The sequence below is a fragment of the Cynocephalus volans genome, chromosome 15 (genome assembly GCF_027409185.1).
Source record: "Cynocephalus volans isolate mCynVol1 chromosome 15, mCynVol1.pri, whole genome shotgun sequence".
Classification (NCBI taxonomy): domain Eukaryota; kingdom Metazoa; phylum Chordata; class Mammalia; order Dermoptera; family Cynocephalidae; genus Cynocephalus; species Cynocephalus volans.
Genome location: NC_084474.1, coordinates 31,469,981 through 31,493,984, shown reverse-complemented (window position 1 = coordinate 31,493,984; position 24,004 = coordinate 31,469,981).

Here is a 24,004-nt window from a genome sequence, read left to right as displayed (position 1 = left end):
CCATCACACAACCTGAGATCGAAACATTTTGTCTTTGGCCCATTAACCTCCGTTTTAGAAAGCAGTCCAGGTGCTTTTGAAAACCACTGGTGTAACCTAACAGCTAAAACTGACACTCTTTGGAGCAAAATTCCAGGCCCTTGAGAATTTGGCCCCTTTCTATCTTGCCTCATCTGTTGTCTTTCTCATTCATTCATCATTCATTCTATGCTTATTGGTTGATTTCCTCCCCATACTCACTACATACTTTACTAAAACAGAAGAACAATATTTTCTTCTTTTTTATCACAGCAGTAGTTTACAAATTTTAGAATTCACAAGATTCGTACGGGCCACTTGTTTGGCAGGTTCCTAAGTCCCAGCACTATGAAATTGTACTTCGGGAGCCCTGGAGTGGGTGATAATAATTTTAATTTTCATTTTAATATGTACACCCCCCCCAGTGATTCTAAGTCAAGTGGTCCATGAACTACACTTTGAGATTATCTGTGACAAGCCAAGTAAACTACAAATTACAGTGCATTTTGATAAATGTCTAAATGTTCCTGGTGCCTCAGAAACCAGGACCATGAAGCTAATTTTGCCTGGCAAATAAACTCAGAGAAGAAAAGACTGAAGATAGGAAGCAATCAGGAGGTGATTGTCATAATTAAAGGTTGTTCAAAAATGATGATGAAAGTTGGACTGAAGGAATTGTACAGATGAAGAAATCAAATGAATTCAGGAAATAATTAAAACCAAAAATTGATAGAACTTGTGATTTATTGAATGGAGAGATTGGGAAAAGGAGGAAATGATATTTCAATATTCATGGAGAGACGGGTTGCCATGCTTTTCTCAGATATTAGGAATAAAGAATGGCACAATTTTGATAAGTTTGGCCTTGTGGCCTTCAAGTTATCTGTACAGTAACCGAGAAAACTAGATTCTGCAAATAATCAGATACACATAGTTGAAATTCAAGAGAGAGGTAATGGCTGGACATATAGATTTTAACATCACTATTATGTTTATGGTAGTTAAAACAACCAATGCAAAAGAAATCATCCAAACAGAGCAAGGACAACAAAAGAAAAAATGGACAATGAACTGAACTTCAGAAAACACAGTCAAGCTATTCCCGAACACACCATTGTCTGGGAACATTTGGTATCTTCCTTCATACTTCCCACATATGTGGGTACTTCAAAAAGTTCATGGAAAGATTCATGTTATCTTTTAATTCTATTTTTCCATGAACATTTTGAAGTATTCTAGTACTTCGCTATGTAGAGTTTCTACTCTTACTCCTGACGTGTAGAAATATTTTATTTTATTAACAAACATTTAACATTATACCCACTATAATGTTTACCATTGGAAGAAGAAATTATTTCCTCTTCGGCACTCCTTTAGTATTTTACCCATATTTTTTTTATAGTTATCATTGTACTGTTTACGATTAGTATTATATTTATTCCCCTCAGAAGACAGTGATATAATCTTGAAGGCAAGAATGGTACCATAATTCTTTCTTTGCCTAATGCCTAGGGTTGCCAAATGACTAATAGTTGATTAATGTTTGTTAAATAAAGTGTTGTTGCTTAAGTCTTCTAAATGTTATGATTCAGCATTATCCTGTTTAGCAAGTAATTTTTATAATCATTTGAAAAAATATTAAATTAAAATTAGTGAAAAGGTGATGGAATGCAATCAATGATAAATGGAAAAAAGAATAGAAAATACTCAAAACAAAGAGAATAAACTATTTTTTTAAAAGAAGCAGAAAGAAACTTCACATATTAATTACTAAACATTAAAGGAGATAAAAATTATTTAACATTCCTGTATTCATTCCACAAACATTTCTTAGACAAGGCTTTGTTCGAGCACTATGCAAGTATGCAAAATGTTAAATGGTAAACTCTCCTCTAAACAGTAATTCAAACTCTTTTCACATCAAACAGAACAAGGTGATGTCTTTTTCAAATTGCAACAGCAGACCACTTACAGCTTTTTAATGCTGTACTGCCTTGAGTTTCTTTGTATACACAAAAATAATTATTTACCTGTCCTTATAAGTCTTACAAGTCTTCCTATAATCTTTTTGAGAGAAAATTAAGAGCTAATTTTTAATTTTTGTGAATATTTTAAAATATTTTAAGCATGCAGAGTAAATGTACAAATAAGTTTAAATATATAGCAACAAGTTTACAATAAGTGATTTAGGACCAAGGATTAGTAGAAATGTAATGAAAACAAAACAAAAGGAATATCTTTAAAAACCTTACAAAAGGGAGTTCTGGTCAAGATGGTGGAATAGATGGTCCCCAGCATCATTCTGTCCCACAATCAATCAATTTACAACTATTAAAAAGCAACAACAACCAAACTGGAGCTGCTAGAGTTCAGAGGAAGAGGAGGAGAGACCTACCGAGTTCAAGAGGCAGGAGAAGCCATCATGAAAGGAAAAAAAAGGACCGCTTCAACCATTTTGAGCCCCGGCTGCTTCCAGGCTGGCACTGGTTAGCACAAGGAGCAGGAGCTGGCAAAAGCCACAGCTGTGCCCTTCAGATGAAGTTGCTTGGAGGCGGCAGGGGAGAAGAGGGCCTTGGTGCCCCCCAGGCCAGCAAGACCACTAACAGGGTTCTCGTGGACCCATATAGGAGTGAGAGGCCACAAAAACAGAAAAAAGATTCCACTCAAAGGCCAGTGAGTCATCATAAGGGACCTGTGCATGGCCTGTCCCATGGGAAGTGTTTGGAATGTGGGTGGTGGGGGAGATGGGCCCACTGAGGGAACACTAGGATACAGCATGGACAGCTGATCTGTCCTCCAATCAGTGCAGAACCATTCAGTGGAGACTGGTCAGGAATATAGAACTGCAGGGGGTGGAGTTTGCTGAAAAGACTCCTGCCAAGACCAGAGTTTCCACACAACCCAGGTGTAGCAGACCTCACAAGACCCAGAAGTGCTTACAAGGTTGACAATTAAAACCTGAGCTGCACAAAAAGTCTTCCCCATGTTGTGAGGTTGTCACCCAGGAAAGGAATCAAACACTTAATTAAGAATTTTAACAGAGTCTTTATTAGCCAGCTGGCCACTGCCTCCCCTGGTATTGTGGTGGGAGAGCAGCCCCAAGTCTTGGTCTTGTGGAGTTTATAAAGGCAAAAAACACATCCCGTTGGCACACGAGTTCATACAGGTAGAAAAAACAAGCTAGGTCACTAGGTTACAGGTGCAGAAAGCAAGCTAGATCACAGAAGCCAAAGTGAGCAGTTAAAGCAATCAAGAACAAAAATTTTCACTGTGTATGGTTTCTGTTTCTATGCAATGGGTTCTGTTTTCAACAGTTTCTCATGCAGAGGGGGTTTAGCCTGTGTCTACCTAAGATGGCGTTGGTAATGTTCAGGGTGCTCTGTTATACCCAGAGAATCAGCAGCAAAGCAGCAATTTAGCTCAACCACAGGGCTCAAGTGCTGGTTCCCTTAGGAAGCTCCCCCATTTTAGAAGTAACCAAAGGACAACAAATTAGTTCCGGTTCAGAGTTTAAGTGGTGGGAACTACAAATAATCCAACACAGAACTGAAAGAAAAAACAAAATACTCAAAGATCAGAGACAAAGATTTGATATTAATCAGTAAAGCTCTAACACCACCAAAGAACACCTATAAAACCTAGAACGACTGGAACCTCCTGGGCTTTCAAGCCACAGGCCTCAGCCATACCCTCCCAATGACCACATACAGTCCAGTGATGACCACTGGGCTGTTGCCAGAAGCACCCTGGGCTCCTGAGCTGGGGCAATGGGGAGTCAAGGGCCTCAGCCATGCCCCCCTGACATCCACCAGAAGTGGCCCGGACTCTCAAGCCAGGACAGTGGAGGGCCAATGGCCTCAGCCATATCCCCCAACATCTGCAACCAGCCCAGCAAGGATCACCAAGCCAGCACTGGAAACACCTCAGGCCCTCAGCTTCAGCTACACACCCCTGACATCCACACTCAGCCCAGTGACAGCCATCAAGCTGCCACCAGGAGCACCCTGGGCTCCTGAGCCAGGACGGTAGGGGAATGAGGTCTTCAGCCACGCCCCCCCCCCCCGACATCCACATCCAGCCCAGCAATGACCAAGCCACCACCAGATGCCCCCTAGTCTTCCCTGTCAGAATGAGGGGGGTGCCATCACCCCTGACCACACACCCCCTTCCTCTTCCTCTCATCCTATTCCCCTTCCCCTTCCCCCTCTTTCTATCCTCAACTGCTAGACAACAATGTCTTAGAATGTAAAAATAATAATAAATTAATAAGTAAATTATAAGTTATAATTATAAAAAAATAAAAACCTTACAAAAGGAAAATGAAAGAATTTAGAGACAGAGTGGATAAGTATGATAAGGGAAAGAAATGAGTCAAAATAATTTAGATTTCATTCCCACAATGGAGAAAAAAATGATATAGTAGAATCTAGAAGAGGTGCCAAATTGGAGGGAAAAGTACTTAATTTTTCTTTAGAAAAATCTTAATTGCATGTGAAAATAGAACAGTAAAAATATCTAGTAGAAAAATTTATATTAGCAGCTAAACACTAATAGAAGGTATAAGACTCATGGAATATTTTTTTAACTAAATCATCATAGAAGTAAGAGTGGAAGACATGAGAATGTGTATATTCTTCTCTGTGGGAAAAGATTAAATATACAGCTTTGAAGAATATCACAATTAATAATGAGGAAAGAAGAATGTGCTTTGACAATAACACAGAAATAGAAATCAGGGAAATAGGGAAAGAACTAAAAAAGGAAAAATGCTAGAGCAAGGAGAATTAAATGAGATTCCACACAAAATGTACTTACCATAGTAACAATAACAAATAGTATAAATGCAATAAATTATCACCATTACCATTATTATAGAATGTTCCATACACTACAGAGAGGATGATGAGATCATCGTCCACATTGCCAATACATCCTTTTGCCTAGAAAATGAAAGATTATTATATTCTCAAATAAAAAATATCCTGCAGCTTATTATTATCTTAAAATAAAGTTTAAACTTGTCACTATGACACATATGGCCCTTCAAGATCTTTTCCTGACCTAATTCTCTAGGATTGGTTTCTATTTTAAATGTTTTATGTTAATTATAAGAACCCTCAGAAAATTGTCACTTTGTGATCTGTCTGACATCTTGTTGGAAAAACTCCATTCTCAGGGCTCGCATTTATTTTGGTCTAACTCAGAGCTCACTCTGTCCAAACAGCTCTATGCACAGGGCATTTTTCAATAAAAATCAGCCGAAATTATTAAATATTGACCCCGCCTGAGGATGCTTTGTGAGTTGGGGCTAACAAGAGGCTGACCAAAGAGTTAAAAGGAAAACAAAGGAATAAGATGTCATAGAGGGATTGGAAAACTCTGCCATAGTCCAGGGAATCTAGAAGGCTAGAAGTATGTGCAGGGCTGTGTGCCTGCATAAGGCTGTGCACATGCGAAGGAAAGGTATGAGAAGGCCACAAAGTCACGCATCGGGCTAACCTTGAGTCTCCATACAAACAGGCTGTGAAAATCAAGGCAGAGTTGTAAGCTGCTGGTGCGTTGTAAACATTGTAACACCCACTGCCCCCACTGCTCCCACCACCACTGGCAAAGTAGTCTGGGAGATTTACTGATACAGACATTTAGGAAATCTCTGTCCAATCATCAATGACCAATAAGCTAACCAAGCAGAGACTTCAGTCACGGTGTGTGACAAAGAATACAAACATCACAGAATTAGTTCAGGAAAGTCACTAAAAAACAAATAGCAACCATAGGAGAGGGATGGTCTGATTTGCAGATATTACACATTATATTAATTGAAATTTCTACTTTTGACAAAATATTAAAGTATTTTACAAAAAAAAAAAGATTACATACACACAAGTAGGGAAAAAAACAGTCAATAAACACTGTCTACAAGGAAGCATAGGCATTAGACTTACTAGACTAGATACTATGGTTTGGATATGTTTTGTCTCCACCTAGCCTCATGCTGAAATTTGATTCCCAGTGTGGCAGTGTTGGCAGGTGGGGCCTAATGGGGGAGGGGGGGTTGGGTAATAAGGTCAGATCCCTCATTCCTCAAGGAAATGCAAGAATGGTTTAGTTGCTGCAACAGTGAGTTGTTACAAATAGTCTGACTTCCTCAGTTTCTTTCTCTTGCTTTCCATCTTGCCATATGATATCTATTAACATACCAATTCTCCTTCCTTTCCACCATGAGTGGAAGCAGCATGAGGCCCTCATTATATGCAATTGCCCAGTCATGAACTTTCCTGCCTACAGAGTTGTGAGCCAAATAATCCTCTTTTTATTTTAATAAATTACCTAGTCTCAAATATCCTGTTATAGTAACACAAAATGGATGAATACACTAGACAAAGATTTTAAATTGATTATAAATATGTTTAAAGAACTGAATGGATCATATCTAAAGACTTAATGTAAAGTATGTGAAAGGATGTCCACTTTTTGCCACATTGTACTGGAAGTTCTAGGCAGAGAAATTAGTCAGAAAAAAAAAAAGGAAATAAAAGAAATCCAGACTGGAAAGGAAGAAGTACAAGTTTCTCTACTTACAGATGTCATAAACTTGTACACAGTAAATTCTAAGAAATTCACAAACATACACAATTAGCCCTAATAAGTTCAGCCAAGTTGCAGGATACAAAATCAATATTTGAAAATCAAATTTATTTATATATACTAAAAATGAATAATCTTAAATAAATTTTAGAATACATTTTATTTTATGAAATAAAAAAGAATAAAATACTCAGGAATTAATTTAACAGAAGAAGTATAAGATTTGTACACTGAAAGGTACAAAACATTGTTGAAATAAATTAAATAAATAGAAGAACATCCCATATTCATGGCTTAAGAGGATTAATATTGGTAAGATGGCAATACCTCCCAAATCGATCTAATGATTAAAAGAAATTTCTATCAAAATCTCAGTTGGCCTTTTCAGAAATTGACAACCTTATGCCAAAATTCATGGGGAAATTTAAGGGACCCTAAATAGCCAAAACAATCTTGAAATGGACAAGGTTGGAGAACTCAAATTCAAAACTTACTACAAAGGTACAATTATCAAGAGACTTTGGTACTGGCCTAAGAAACAGAGATAGAAATCAATGAAAAAAATTGAAAGTCCAAAAATAAATTATTGCAGTTATGGCCAATTGATTTTCCACACAGGTTCCAAGGCATTCCAGTAGCTAAAAAGTGATCTTTACAACAAATGGTGATGGGACAATGAGGTATCTACATGTGAAAGAATAAACTTAGATCCCTACCTCACACTGTGTTAAAAAAAAAATTTAACTCAAAATGGACCAAAGACCTAAGTTAAAGAGATAAAACCAATACTTTTAGAATAAAATAATAATAAATCTTTGTGACCCTGTTTCTTACGTATGACACTAAAAGGCACAGACAACAGAAAAACCCAGCTCAATCAGACTTCATCAAAATTAAAAACTGTTTTGCTTCATAGGTCACCATTAAGAAAGTGAAAAGGCAACCCACAGATTGGGAGAAAATATTTGCAAATTATTTATATGATAAAATACTTGTATCCACAAGACATGAAGAATGCTTTAAGTAAGCAATAAAAAGACAAAAAACCCAATTTTTAAATTGGACAAAGGATTTGGATAACTATTTCTTTGAAGAAGAAATACAAATGGTCAACAAGCACATGAAAAGAGGCTTAACATTATTAACAATAAGAGAAATGCAAATAAAATCCATAATGAGTAACAGCTTTAGATCTACTAGGGTGGCTGTAGCCAAAAAGTCAGACTACAACAAATGTTAGGAAGCAGAGAAATTAGAACTCTCATATGTTGCAAGGAATATGCAATAGAGTGCAATGCTTCGGAAAATGGTTTAACAATTTCTCAAAATGTTAAGCTTACAGTTAACATATATCTTAGTAATTCTACTTATATATACCCATGACAATTGAAAACTTGTCCACACAAAAATATCTTATAGGGGCAATCCAAATAGTCTAAAAGTGTAAACAATACAAATCTGCATTAACTGAATAATGGATAAATCAAATGTGGTTTGTTCATACAATGGAATACTATTTGGTCATAAAGGAACAAAGTTCTTACACATATTACAACATGAATAAACCTTGAAAACATTTTCCTAAGTGAAAAATTCCAAACTCAATACACCGCATGTTGTATGGTTCTGTTAATATAAAATGTCTAGAACAGGAAAAACCCTAGAGACAAAAAATGAACCAGAGGTTATCAGGGGCTGTGGTTAGGAGTGAATGGGGGATGCTAATAACGATGGGTTCTAGAGGAAAAGATGATAAAAAAAACATTCTGGAATTAGATAGTGGTAATTGATGCATAACTTTGTGAATGTACTAGAAACCACTTATTGTAAACTTTCAAAGGATAAACTGCATGGTATGTGAAATATATTCCAATAAAACTGTCAGTTTTAAAAATGCAGTTGTTAGAATTGCTTCAAGGACTATGGTGTCAACTAAACCAAACTTTACCTCCTTTGAGAACTCTCCAGGTCATCCTATATAAAGTAGTTCTCTGTTTTATCTGCCTTTTGTTGTTCTCATTACATTTACCAAAACCTATATTTTTGAAATTTGCTTATTTTCTCTCTCCCGATGGGATGCAACATGTACAGAATGCAGGGATTCATCTGGCTCTTCAATGTAACATAGTTATTCACCTAGCAAGGTGCTTATGAGAGGGAGTTTACTGTGATGCTTAATCTTCAGGGCCTTTTACTTGCACAGGTCCTTTCCAAGGCAATGGGAGAGGCCTTGTATCTTCACAAAGTCATATATTTTTGTAACATTGGGAAAACTAAGATATTTTAGCCACAATTAATTAAGAACACTGTCTCTTTCCAGACTGGTTTCTCCTCTGTCACAGTTTTCCTCCTGTCAGAGTGTGATAGAATGGCTGTCAGTATTTTTGAAATTCACCTAGGAAGAAGATGAGTTGGAAAGACATTTAGTTTAGTTTGGTAGGACATAAGTGAAAATTTCATTAATTGAAATTTTTACAAAGTTCACAACAATTAAAAAATTTTATAGGAAATTATTCAAAATAATTTGTGAGGCCCAAGTAAACATTTCTAAACTATCAATAACTGATCAACCATGCCAGAGGAAAAACTGAATTATATTTTCATTTGCCTATTGAAAATAATATTACAAAATGGTTGTTATATACAGATGTTATTTAAGTGTATGCAGCTGAACACATAAGGAAAACTATTCGGGTGTGTTATGCAATTAATATAACTATTAAGTGATTTTTCTGGATTTTTAACATTTGTGGCATTTGTCTGCTCTGAATGAATTTATTTAAAAAGTTTTCTTATTACAAATAAAACAGTCACATTTGTATTTAACCTGACAGTCATATTTTTGCATCCTTTATTTTATAGAGGTAACCCAAAGAGCATGAGCTTCAGCCTCCACAAGGAGTAGGTTTTCACCTACTCAGCATGTACAAAATACTCAGTATATATTGGCTTTGGCTGAATATTTTTAATGAATAGATTAATTGTTAATGTCTCAGCATTATATATCTAGAGCACTTGATGCTATGTCAGGGTTTTACATACAAAAGAATAATCTGGAAGCCAATAACTACTGAAATGACTGGTTTTTGTTTTTTTGTTTTTGTTTTTTTTTTTCCTTTTTCCAAAATCTGTGCTTCACAATGTTGCTTTGCATTAAAAACTTACTTAAGGGCCGACCCCGTGGCGCACTCGGGAGAGTGCTGCGCTGGGAGCGCTGCGATGCTCCCGCTGCGGGTTCGGATCCTATATGGGAATGGCCGGTGCACTCTGAGTGCCGGTCACGAAAAAACGTACTTAAAATTTTGGTCAGAGATGAAGTAACCTCATTAGGAGCTCTGAAGGGAAAAGAAAATAGAGAAAACAGTGAAATATTTTCTGCTTATGGGGGGGCAGAAGTAGGCATAAACTGTCTAGTATTTCCTTCTTGGGCCATTATCCAACAGCTAATTTTTGCTTTTGTTAAAAAAAAAGCTATAGTTATAAAAATGACAAAAAAATTGCTGTGGTCTACTGAAATCTAAATGATTGCTTGGAAAGTTTATTAGCTAAGCAGAAGAAATAATAAAAGGGAAGATTCTTATATCAGTTTAACAGTTCTGCAGATATTATTTATTATGGTTTTATCTCTAGGAGAAAACATCTCTAGGACTTTTGAGTCCCTGAATAGACTTGCTCCCCAGAATGCTGCTCATAAGAGAGAAAATATGCTTCCATTTCTTTCACTCAAGACTTGCTGTCAACTAGCTGCTGGCACTTATTACAATTTTATTGTTTGCCTCATTATTGAACTTAAGATCATGTTATTTTTCATTATGAAAAAATATATATACAATGGTCCTTATGCAGGGAAGCAGAATCTTAGCCCAAGATATCTCCATTGTCCTACTGGGGTGAATAGGTGACAAGAAAGAAGTCATGATGGAAATTATTATCTAGATCATACCTGGTCAAAATAATCCAATTTTTTGCTATACTTGACACTCATAAGTCAAGGTACAAGAATCAGGGTCAGAAATGGTTTAGAAACTCTGTAAATGGAAGAGACATGTATAATACAAACTTCAGCATCAGGAAAGACTAATTCACCCTTACTAATTCAGCTTGTCCAAGACCGAGTAAAGCCTTTATTGTATCAGAGGTTATTTCAAGAAGAATCAGATAAGTAATACAGTATCTCTGATAACTGACATTTTTTCTAAATATTTAATATTTTGGGGCACTCAATTTCTCAAAAACATATCAATACAACACTAGGATTAGAATTTTTATAAGTAAAACAAGTAACTGGTAACTATGTGGCTAACCAGCACTTATTAATTACATCTAGCCATCATTTATTAATTATTTCCTTTGGGCTGAAGATACAGTCATAAATAGAATCACAACTTACAAGAAATGCTTAATGTGGTGCTTAAAGTTGAAATAAAAGGATGCTAAGTAACAACATGAAAGCATAAATCTCACTAGTAAAGATAAACATATAGTCAAATTCAGAATATTCTAATACTGTAATGGTGATATGTAAATCACTTATACCTCTAACATAAAAGTTAAGTAACAAAAGTATTAAAAATATCTATAGCTATAATACATAATAATGTATATATAATGTAAAAAGGTGTAAAATATGACATCAGTGGCATAAAATGTGGGGGAGTGGAGAAGTAAAGCTGTAGGATTTTGTATAACTTAAGTTGTTATCAACTTAAAAAAGACTGTTATAACTATAAGATTTCTATGTAAGCCTCATGGTAATCACAAATAAAAGAACCTCTAGTCACTACACAAAAGATAAAAAGAAGTAAATCAAAGCATATCATTACAAAAAATCAACAAATTACAAAGGAATATAGTAAGAGAGGAAGAAAGAAATAAAATAACTATGAAACAGTTATAAATCAATTACCAAAATGGCAATAATAAGTCCTTATCTCTCAATAACTACTTAAAATGTAAATGGATTAAATTCTCCAGTCAAAAGACAGAGAATTGCTAAGTGGATGAAAAACAAGATACAACAATATGCTACCTACAAAGAGACTCACTTTTGCTTTGAGGACACACATAGGCTGAAAGTGAGCAGAAGGAAAAAGATATTTTCTGCAAATGGTAAGCAAGAGAGCAGGGCTGGTTATACTTATATCAGACAAAAGAGACTTTCAGTCAAAATATGTCACAAGAGAAAAAAGAAACTCATTGTATAATTATAAAGGGGTAAATTAATCAAAAGGATATAACAATTGTAAATATCTATGCACCTAAATATTAAGAAAATATTAATAAATTTGAATGGAGAGATGGACAGCAATACAATAATAGTAAAGGACTTGCAACAGAGGATAGATCATTTAGATACGAAATCAATAAGAAAGCAGCAGAGTTAAATAAAAATATAGATCAAATGGACCTAACAGACATATATAGAACATTCCATCTAAAACAGTCGACTACACATTCTTCTCAAGCACACATAGAATGTTCTCCAGGATAGATCATATGTTGGGCCACATCACAAGTCTTAACAATTTTAATATTAAAATAATCTTTTCTGGCTACAATGGTTTGAGACTAGAAATCAATAAAAGAAAATTTGAAAAATTCACAAATATGTGGAAATTAAACACCACAGTCCTGAACAACCAAGGGATCAAAGAAAAAAATCAAAAGGGGAATTAAAAAGTATCTTGAGACAAATTAATATGAAAACACAACTACCAAATCTCATGGGATAAAACAAAAGTAATTCTAAGAGGAAAGTTTATAGTGACAAATTCCTTTATTAAAAAGAAAAGATTTCGGGCCAGCCCCGTGGCTCACTTGGGAGAGTGTGGTGCTGGTAGTGCCGAGGCCGTGGGTTTGGATCCTGTATAGGGGTGTGGTGCGCTCACTGGCTGAGCATGGTGCAGACAACACTGTGCCAAGGGTTGTGATCTCCTTACCAGTCAAAAAAAAAGAAAAAAAGAAAAAAGATTTCAAATAAGCAACCTAATTCTATACCTAAAAAAAAAAAAAAAACTAGAAAAATATTAGAGGAGAAATATATAAAATAGAAACTAGAAAGATAATGTAAAAGGTGAACAAAACTAAGAATTGGTTTGAAAAGATATATAAAAGAATTGTTTTGAAAAGATATATAAAACTGACAAACTTTGATCTAGACTAACAAAGAATAGAAAAGTGAAAGAGGACTCAAATAAATAAAATTATAAATGAAGGAAAAGACAGTACAATTGATTTCACAAGCATGAATGTAGCACAGAGACTACTGCAAACAATTATATGTCAACGAATTGGATAACCTAGAAGAAATGTATAAATTCCTAGGAACATATGACCTACTATGTCTGAATCATGAAGAAATATAAAATCTGAACATACCAGTAACAAGTGAGGAGATTGAAGCAGTTAAAAGAAACAAACAAACTCCCAAAAGAAAAAAAAAGCACAGGAACAAGCATTTACAGAAGAATTAATGCCAATCCTTCTGAAACTGTTCCAAAAAATTAAAGATGAGGGAATAGTTCATAATTTCTTTAACAAGTCCAGCATTACCCTCATACAAAAGCCACGAAAGGATACAACAAATAAAGAAGATTACGGGCCAATATTTCTGATGAGTATAGGTGCAAAAACCTTCAAGAAAATACTAGCAAACCAAATTCAAGAGCACCTTAAAAGGATAATACCACAATCAAGTGGGATTATCCCTGGAATGCAAGGAAGATCCAACATAAGCAAATCAATAAATGCAAATACACCATACTAACAGAAAGGAAAAAAATCATATGATAATCTAAATAGATACATAAAAAGCATGTGACAAAATTTATCATCTTTTCTGATAATGAAACTCATAACAAATTAGGTAAAGGAATGTATTTCAACCTAAAAGAGGCTATACACTGTAAGCCCACCACTAACATTATGCTCAGTGGTGAAAAGCTGAAAGCTTTCTCTCTAAGATAAGAACATGAAATAGGTGCCCACTCTCACTACTTTTATTCAAATAGTAATAAAAATCCTAGCAGAATAATTAGGCAGGGAAAAATAAATAAAAGACATCCAAATCATGAAGGAAAAATTTAAGTTGTCTCTACTTGCAGATGACATGATCTTGTATATAGAAAATCTTAAAGACTCCACCAAATAAAACCTGTTAGAACCAATAAACAAATTCAGTAAAGTTGCAGAATACAAAATCAACATACAAAAATCAGTTATTTCTATAACTAGCAAGAAACTATCCAAAAAAACCTAAGAATAACAATCCCATTTACACAGCATCAAAAAGAATAAAATACTTAAGAATATATTTAACTAAGGAGGTGAAATATTTGTACACCTAAAGCTATATGACATTAACAAAAGAAACTAAAGAAAACAAAAATAAAAAAGATATTTTGTGTTCATAAATTAAAATAATCAATATTGTTAAAATGTCCATTCTACTCAAAGCAATTTACAGATTCAATGTAATTTTTATCAAAATTCCAGTGCATTTCTCACAGAAATAGAAAAATAATGCTAAAATTTTTGTTACCATAAAATACTTTGAATAGTCTAAGCAAACTTGAGAAAGAGTAAAGCTAGAAACATCACACTTTCTAATCTCAAACTATATTACAAAGCTAAATTAATCAAAGCCATATGGTACTAGCATAAATACATACACATAGACCATTGAAAGAGAATAGAGAGCCCAGGTATAAATCCATGCATATAGTCAATTAATCTTTGACAAGGATGCCAAGAATAAATAATGGGAAACGATTGTCTCTTCAAGAAATGGTGTTGGACAAACTGGATATCCACAAGCAAATGAATGAAACTGGACCCTTATCTTATGAACACTAACTCTAAATGCATGAAAGAATTAAGTATAAGACCTGAGACTGTAAAACTACTAGAAGAAAACATAGGGAAAAGCTCTTGGACATTGGTCTTGGCAATGATTTTTTGTATATGACACCAAAACATGCAACAGAAACAAAATGAACAATTGAGACTACATCAAACTAAAAAGCTTCAGCATAGTAAAGCAAACAATCAACAAAAATGAAAAGGCAACCTGTGGAATGAGAGAAATCTGATAAGGAAGTCATATCCAAAATATATAAGGAACTCATTCAACTCAATAGCAACAAAACAAATAACCTGATTTTAAAATGGGTAAAGAATCTGCCTAAACATTTTTTCAAAGAAGACTTACGAATAAGTGGGTAATAGGCATATAAAAAGTGTTCAGCATCACTAATCACCAGGGAAATGCAAATCAAAACCATAATGAAATATCACCCCACTCCTTTTAGAATGGCTATTAGCAAACGGACAAAAAATACCAAGTGACGGTGACGGTATGGAGAAAAGAGAACCCTGGTACACTGCTGGTGGGAATGTAAACTGTTACAGCCACTATGGAAAACTGTATGGAGTTTCCTCAAAAAGTCCCACTTCTGGGTATATATCCAAAGAAAATGAAAGCAGGATATCTGCACTCCCATGTTAATTGCAGCATTACTCACAATGGAATCAACCTAAGTGTCCATCTATGGATGAATGGATAAAGAAAATATGGTATGTGTATAAACACACATACACACACACACACATATAAATGTGATATGTATACATACAAATGTGATATGTGTATATAAATAAACCTGCATACATATATAAATGTGGTATGTATGTCTACATATATATATGTACATATCCATATCCATATAATATAGAAAATTAAGTATATATGTATATGAATTCAGCCATTAGAAAAAGAAATTCTGCCATTTGTAACAGCATGGGTGAACCTAGAAGGCATTATGTTAAGTGAAGTAAGCCAGGCAGAAATACAAATACTGCATGATCTCACTTACATGGGCAATGTGAAAACATTGAACTCAAAGAAGCCGAGAATAGAATAGTGGTTGCCAGCGCTGGGGGTAAGGGGAAAGGAAAATGAGGAGATATTGGTCAAAAGGTACAAATATTCAGTTATAAGAGGAATAATTTCTGAAGGCTTAATGTACAGCATGACTTTGGTTACTAGAACTGTATTGTATACTTAAAATTTGCTAAGAGAGTAGATCTTAAGTGCTTTTGTTACAAAAATTAAATTAATTAATTGATGGTAATTATGTGAAATGATAGATCAGTTAGTTAATTTGTATACATACATTTAATCATCAAGTTGTACATCTTAAATATATACAATTTTTGTCAATTATACCTCAATAAACTGGAAAAAAGTAGCAAGAAAAATATGAAATATAAAATAATCTGTTTTGAAATTTTATTTTATGATATTATGACATTTCTCAGTAAAGGAGGAAACTGCTTCATTTAATATGCCATATAAAACTTTACATTGGGGTGATGTTTAACCACTAATTATTTAAAATGATTAAATGAGGAGAAGAGTATGACAAGTCATACATATATGAATAGTCTTATTCATTTAAGAAATGTATTTAATTTGAACTATAGTTTCTAATTTGACATTATGGAAATATAATGAACCCAAATTCTTCTTAGACTCTGCAGGCAAAAATTTATATGTAATTATTTTTATTCTACAATAAACTGTAGTAAACTATAATTTTCATTCAAGTTTGACAGACATAATCATTTCCATAAATGAAGTTAATCATCTCTAAACTGAGAGCTATTTTGGTTAACAGTTTAGAAGCTTAGAGATATCTGTTAGAATTTACATGTAAAATCTAAATATAAATGTTTTATTCTAGCTTTCTAAAATTTGTTTTGGTACTATTTTATTAAAAAATAAAGTAAATGTTACAGGAATTTGTGCCTAAAATAATCCTCTGGACTAGAGTTTGGAAACCAGATTTAGCTGCTAGGAAAAAAGGAAAAACTAGTCTCTTTTGCCAATTGAAATAGTAATGACTATTAAAAAACAAAAAGCTGATGTTTAAAAATTTCCCTTCTTAATAAACATTTGAAAATGCCCAAAATCAAACCTTAAAATTCTGAATGGATTATAAAAATGAAATTTTCATTTGTTATTACATATTGAGCATTGTTCCCAGAGATAGTTTGGTTATCTTTTAACTCCAAAAAAAAAATTTTTTTTTTCTTCAGGAATTCTTTCATTGTATACATTTTTCCATTTTCTTTTTGAAATATATCCTTTACATCTTTAGATGCATGAACAAAACTTTTTCTTAAAAAGTACACTTCTTTTATCAGTGTGAATATTGGAGCCCATGTATTTTCATGAGGTTAGTATTTTCCCAATCATATCTGATGATGTGTTATTATAAAGATCAAGTGTAATCATATATTTTGGTTTGATCTTAATTTTTCCTGCACTGCTACATTTCAGTCTAATGATATGTACAAGTGGTAATAAAATATTTTCTTTTAAAAAATGATTTAATGTTCTGGGATTTGTTACCAAACCAAGAGGGGGTTTATCGTCTGCCACCCCTAAATGACTAAAGAGTCTCTCATGCCAAAGTTTGTAGTGGTAAAGATCAGTGTTTATTCGAGTGCCAAGTCAAAGGAGCCTGTGGCAGCTAAAAGAGCTTCAAAACTTCAGACTCCCCAATAGTTTAGATTCACAAGCATTTATACAGCAGAAACATGAGGGGGATATCCTGGGATTTATGTGGGAAGCTGATTGGTTAGGGGTGAAGTCAACAGAACTCTTCCTGGTATCTTAACTGGTATTTTCCATGGTGCCTCTTAGTGTTCAGGGTATGTGTGCTTCAGAGCAGGTTTGCAGTTGCCGGTAGTCTGCAGAACTAACTAAAGATTGACATTATAGATGTTATCTTAAGCCATAAGACATTCAGTTAAGTAAAAAACATCCTGATCCTCAAATCAAGTTTCAGCCTAAGGAAAATATATGTTTAACTAACTTTATTCTTATTGTCACTTGTACTGGATTATCTGAGAAATGCAGCCTATTCGCTTGGTCAAGCAGTTTTTCTTTTGCTATATCCCGTTCCCCAAACTGAGCCCTGTTCTGATTGGGGTCAAGGAAACAGTAAAAGAAAGTAGGAGGTCTGTTCCCTGGTTTTACTATGGTTACTTCTGATGGAATCTAGTTCAGTGATTATTCTAACAGTGATAAGCAAAGTTGCCTTTTATTGTTTGCAAGACCTTTACAAACTTTTTTTTTGTCAGCTGACAGGAAGCAGAAGTCTGCTGCTACTGGGGTAGAGGCCAGAAAATCCTTTGCTCTCCAGAAACCGATCAGTTCAGAGCAGAGTTCAGCTGCCGTGACATCCTAGACCCTACACTGAAGAGAAAGAAGAAATTTCCACTGCTGGTGGAAGGACAGGAACACTGAAAAAGACGCACTCCGAGGCTGATAGACACAGGGCCTGCCTAAGAAAGAAACTGGACCAGCAGAGCTGAGAAAACCTATCTGCCTCAACACTAGCCCTAAACCAAATAACAAGCCACAGCTGCCTGCCAGTGGGAGAGGGAGAAAATGGCAGAGACCCCTATGTGGCGCAGGTGGCAGAGCCTAGGTAGAGGTGAGGATAGAGCAAGAACACTGCAGAATGTGCTCTGGCACTGCAGCCCTCACAATGAGCACAAGGTGGCTTCAGTCCAATACCAGAAGATTTTGAAGCCTGTGGGTCACCCATAGTGACTAAATCCACAATAATTCAAGCCCAGCTTAACAACAGACTGAATTGACATAAAAATTAAAATCTGCTCTTTGAAAAACACTTTTAAGAAAATGAAAAGATAAACCAGAGTTTGGAATAAAATATTTTCTAAACACAAATCTGATAAAGAACTTGTTTACAGAATATATAAAGAATTATTAGAGCACAACAGTGAAAAGACAAACAACCCAATAAAAATAAAATGGGACTTCAATTTGAACACTTAATCAAAAAAGATTACAAATGTTCAATAAGCAAACAAAAAGGTATATGACATCAGCAGAGAAATTAGAATTTCCACTACAGCAAAGTACTATATATACCTTCACTAAAGTGGCTAATATTAACAAGTGTTGGTGAGGATTTGAAGCAGTTGGAACTCATGCATTGCTGGTGAAACTGTGAAATAGTATAGCTAATTTTGGAAAAGTCTGGCATTTTCTTAAAATTTTAAATATACAAATAGTGTGCAAGCTACCATTACATTATGTAGGTATTTAACTATCAATATCAAAACATATATTCATACAAAAAGTTGTATGCAAATATTCAGAGCAAGTTTTTCCTTAATAGCCAAAACATGAAACAAACCAAATATTGATAGACTAGTGATTGGGTAAACAGATTGTGGTACATTCATACAATAGAATACTAATCGACGCAAAAAAGAGAAAATACAATACATCCAGTAACATAAATGAGTCTTGAGAGCATTATGCTAAAGTTGAAGCAGTGGGACACAAAAAGATTGCATATTATATGATTCCAATCACAGGACATTCTAGAAAAGGTAAACTACAATGTCAGAAATGTCAGTGGTTAATGCAGAGGAGGGAATCATCTGCAAAGGGACACAGTAGAACCTCTTTGGGATGATGGAAATTTCCTAATCTTGATTGTGGTAGTAGTTTCTATGATAGTGTGCATTTGTCAAAATATATTAAATGGATTTAACTTTAAATTGAAGGATTTTCTTGAGTGTAAATTATACTTTTTTTAAAGGTAGTAGAAAGATTCAATTGAACATTTGATGAATAAAAAAGTAAGAAAAGACTATTATAGATAAAAGTTTCTTGACAAAGCAAAAGGAGATGTGAAAAAAAATTCGAAAGATGGATTGACCTTGGATAGGAAGAAAAGCAGCCTTTCTCTTGTGACCATGAGAAAGAGGACAGGGTGAGATGATATAGTGCACATACAGACACATGTGTCAGTTTGGTAGCAGCTGTGAAAATCCCAGGTTCAGAATAATATGCTCTTTTCCCCCATAGTATCACATCCATGCTGCTGATGGAAATATTCTTACATTGGAATTACTATTGTTGTAGTTTGGTGGATCACTATGCAAAGTTTGTATAATCAGAAAGTCATGATAGTCTCTACCACGAGGGCTCGTGGTTAGGTGTATCAGATAGGTTTAGTTACAATAAGCAGAAGACATTTTGAATGAGTAGTAGAGTAAAACAGGAAATTTATGGCTTACAAACTACTGAAAGAACTAGGAAAACGAGATCAGGAAATATGCTTTGAGAAAATTCAGAAGGAAAGAAATCACATAGGAGCCACCACCAATAATCGTGGCTGACTCTAACACCAAACTAGTGACTCTCGGGAGAAATTTGGAAACTGCTGGCACTTTTGTTATCTGTCAGCCTGCACATTCCTGCCTACAGCTGCTGCCAGGGAATTATGGTTTCTCTATCAGTTCCCAAGAGTGTCTCCCATTTGTGAAATCTAATTGGAACCCTGCTGGTAGAGTCTAGTTTCCAATCTCTCATCTTCAGCAGGACAGGGAAGTGTCCAGTGACTAGAAAAATAAAGATGGTACCAAGGTTTAAACATCTGTGATCTAGTTCTTAACTGTGCAGATCAAGAAATTTTATCTTTCCAGTTTCCTAGAGTTGACTGGATTTGGATGCTTAACTCAGAATATTTAGAATCATCAGAGTTTTAAACTAGGATGTCCTAAGCCATAGTAATGGAAAAAAGGCTTCCTTTTTGTTGGACGGTCACCATGTTTCAGGCTCTGGGCTAAGCAACCTATATGCATTATCTTATTTAATTCTCACATTAACCCTAAGAGCTAAGCATTATCATACCCATTTAGTGGTGAAGATGGCCAGGCTTGAGAACTTAGGAAGCTTGCCAAAGTTCTTTTGAGGGATGAACTTGAAATTGAGCAAAACTCTCAATAATAATTACATTCTACTACCTTCAAATATGTATTCCCACATGATTCATACATTATGAGTAATTTGTTAGTTCTCTATATAAGCCAAAATTGTATGTCAGCCTGGAATCAGAACAGAGGGAATGGAATAATTCCAATTCGGGGGCATGCATCTAGCTCTATAATCACTAATAACAACAATGGCTGACATTCACATCTCACACATGCTAACCACTCTTCTATGTACTTTACATTTTTAGCTCAGTTAATCCTTTTGAGGCAGGTACCACTAGTGTACTTTAAAGATAAGAAAGCTGATGCACATGGAAATTAAATCATTTGCCACAGGTCACATAACAAGCGAATGCTGGAGCTGGATTTAAACACCAGGCAGTCTGGCTCCAGATGCCTTTCAAATCTGGCTTTAAAATTCTTTGTCTCATGCTAATTTAAGTTTCTGAATTCTGCTTAATATCAAGCTATACTTCTAATTTCCTCATGAAATTATTTCCAAAGAGAGGCTACCAAAAAGCAAGCAAACAAACAAACAAACAAAAACCCTAAGAGAATTTGTGGCTAGCAAATCTACTCTTAAAGGGAAATTATAACAGAAGGTTTAGAACTTCAGAAAGGAATGGTAAAGGTAGCAAATGTAACAGATTATACCACTTTTCATGTGTTTGGTAAGTAACACTTGATTGTTGAAACAAAAAATTATAATACCACCTAATATAGTGCCCAAGATATATACTTCAGACAATTGTAATTAAAAAGTGGGAAGAGTAAAAAAGGCCTAAATGGAAGTAGACTTCTACCTCCACTCAATATGGCAAAAAATAGATACCAGCAGACTTTATATTGTAAGGCTTGGAGCAACCAGTGAGAAAGCTATACAAGGAGATAAAATAGCAGATTTACACCTTAAATCAACAATTTCAAAGACTTTTTTAAAATTCTAAATCATCCACACCAGTTTAAAAACAGAGAGTGGCAGAGGAGATTTTTAAAAATGATCCAAAAAAAATGCTGTCTACAAGAAACTTACTTCAAATATGACACAATGGATAGCTAGGTTGAAAGTAAAAAAGGGTGGAAAAAGATGTACTAAGCAAATATGAACCAAAAAAAAAAAGATATTGATATCAGATAAAGTAGACTTCATAGCAAAGAAAATTATTAGAGACAAAGAGGTATAATAATGATGAAAGAATCAATCTGCCAGCAAGACAAAGGAAAACCTTTGTTTGTCATGAAAAATAGCTAAAACTCATCAGAATGGCTCATACTATTAATTAGATGTAGAAGATATTAATGCAGGAAGGCACTTGAGTAACTTTCAGTGTGAGCATAACAGTGCGGTATTATTCTAAGTCTAAATAAATGAATAACCCCCACTTCCAATGTAGAGTTTTTAAAGCCTCCACAGATTTATAATGATGAATAATTTAAGACAGTGGTTCTCAAACTTTACATACAACTGTACCATCTGTAGGGCTTGTCAAAACATGGATTGCTCAGCCCCAGCCCCAGAATCTCTGATTCAGTAGACCAGGATAGGTCTTGAGAATTTGAATCTCAAGCAACTTACCAATTGAGAACCATTGCCTTGCCACATCACCACATCACCAGACTGTCACTGGAAAATAACTTTAATTTAAGTTTTAATTCATCATTGGACATTGGAAAGTATTCTATATCTCAACTATGTCAATCTTTTTTTTTTTTTTTTTTTTTTTACACAATGCTGCCTTCAAATAGGCTATTTCACATATTATTTTAACAAGTATGCTTTAACAGCTATTGGGCATATCCAAATAAATTAAGCCAAACACAGAGGCAAATACAAAAAGAATAACTTTTTTAAAAGAAATCAATTACAGTCTAACTATATATACTTGAAACAATAATATTACCAAAAAACTGATAGTTAAAAGGAAAGTTAGAAAATAGTGTCCAAAGTGGAAATGAGATTGACATGTCTTTGGACAATGGGCAGTGAGATAGTTGGCAACATATAACGAAGCTTCAGACTAAATAAGGTCTATAATATAAGTTCCAAAAATTTCTTTAAACCAAATTACCACACATGGTATATCCAGCTTTTTTGTTAATAACTTAACTACATCGAGCAATTATGAAAGAAGTTAGTGTTATCATCACGCCTATAAAAACAGAAACTATAGTCAAAAATGAAACAAAAATATGTTTTTCATATGTATACAAGTTTTAGAAATCATTTTAATGTTGAGATTTTCAAGCAATATCACACATGTATAAAAAATTGTCAAAGACAAATTTTAAGTGGAGAGAACATTAAATAGAACAAAAACTGAAAGTAATGACTCTCTTTTTAACTGCATTCATGTTAGTTGGCCTTTCTCTAGTTTGAATTACTACATTATTTCAGCACATTCCTCCCAAACTTTCACATTTCTACTTGAATTTTTATTTTGACAGGCAATTTTCTTGTATCATATTGCTTTTATTTTATATGCAGCAAGCCCAACAAAACTTATTTTTTTAACATAGTAATAATTTTGCAGCGTATAGACAGAAAACATAGGACTGCAAATTTTAACTTTCAATTCTCAGTGACTCCCCCTGTCTGATCTTAGATAAACCAATATGAGTTAAAAGTATATATTTACTCATATGTAGACATGAAGTACAAGGCATGCTCAGATTCAATTTCAGACAATGACTTCTATGCCAGAGAACAGATAGTTCTTGAAAGAAAATCTATTATCCAATTTCCTTTTACTGTTTATAGGATTAAACCTGTAACATTCTAGGATTCTAACACAGTCTTTATGCCATCTCTGATTTGTCTCTGTAACTAGTTAGTATCATAATATTATGAATTTTTTTGAAAGAGAAAGGATCTCTAGTGTCACCTTTCTCATGTTTAATTTTATAAGTGTGTTTTTATTCTCTTTTCAAAAATTTGAATTTCTGTCTAAGAATTTAGCAACATCTGATAAAGGAATAAAAAATTGCAACAAATAAATACTTCCCAGTGCTTTTTCTTCCATATATTATTGAGTAACAAGTGTTATGTGGTTTTCTGGTGACTACACTAAGATTTATTCTCAAAAGACCCGGATTTTAGGTATCTGTAAGTTACCAAATATTTAAACAGCCTTGGGAAAACTGTTGATCCATTCAAAAAAATAATTATCACGTGTCTGAGTGCTAGTGCTAGAATAGTAGTATTGGGAATATTACGAGAGACAAAATCTGCCTTGAGTTGCTTACTGCTTGGTAAGCAACACAAATGAAAATACCAGATTGTAAAAACTGTAAATACCAGATAAAGCTAATTATAGGATCTGTAAGTATCTCAGGCAGGATCACTGAGTCTTGGTTAATCATGGGAAGCTTCCAAAGAAATTGATCTATAACTTCACATGCAAAGGCAAACTGTGTCTCAGATCGGGCTGCCTGGAAACAGGCTTTGTGGAAAAGAGTTACATGAGAAGAAAGACTGGTGAGTACCTCCAAAGAGAAAATTTGGAAGAAGCACCAGTGTTTATCTACTAGTAGAGTATGTGCACTGGAGTTGTAAATGAGAAAAGAGTAAGGGCAT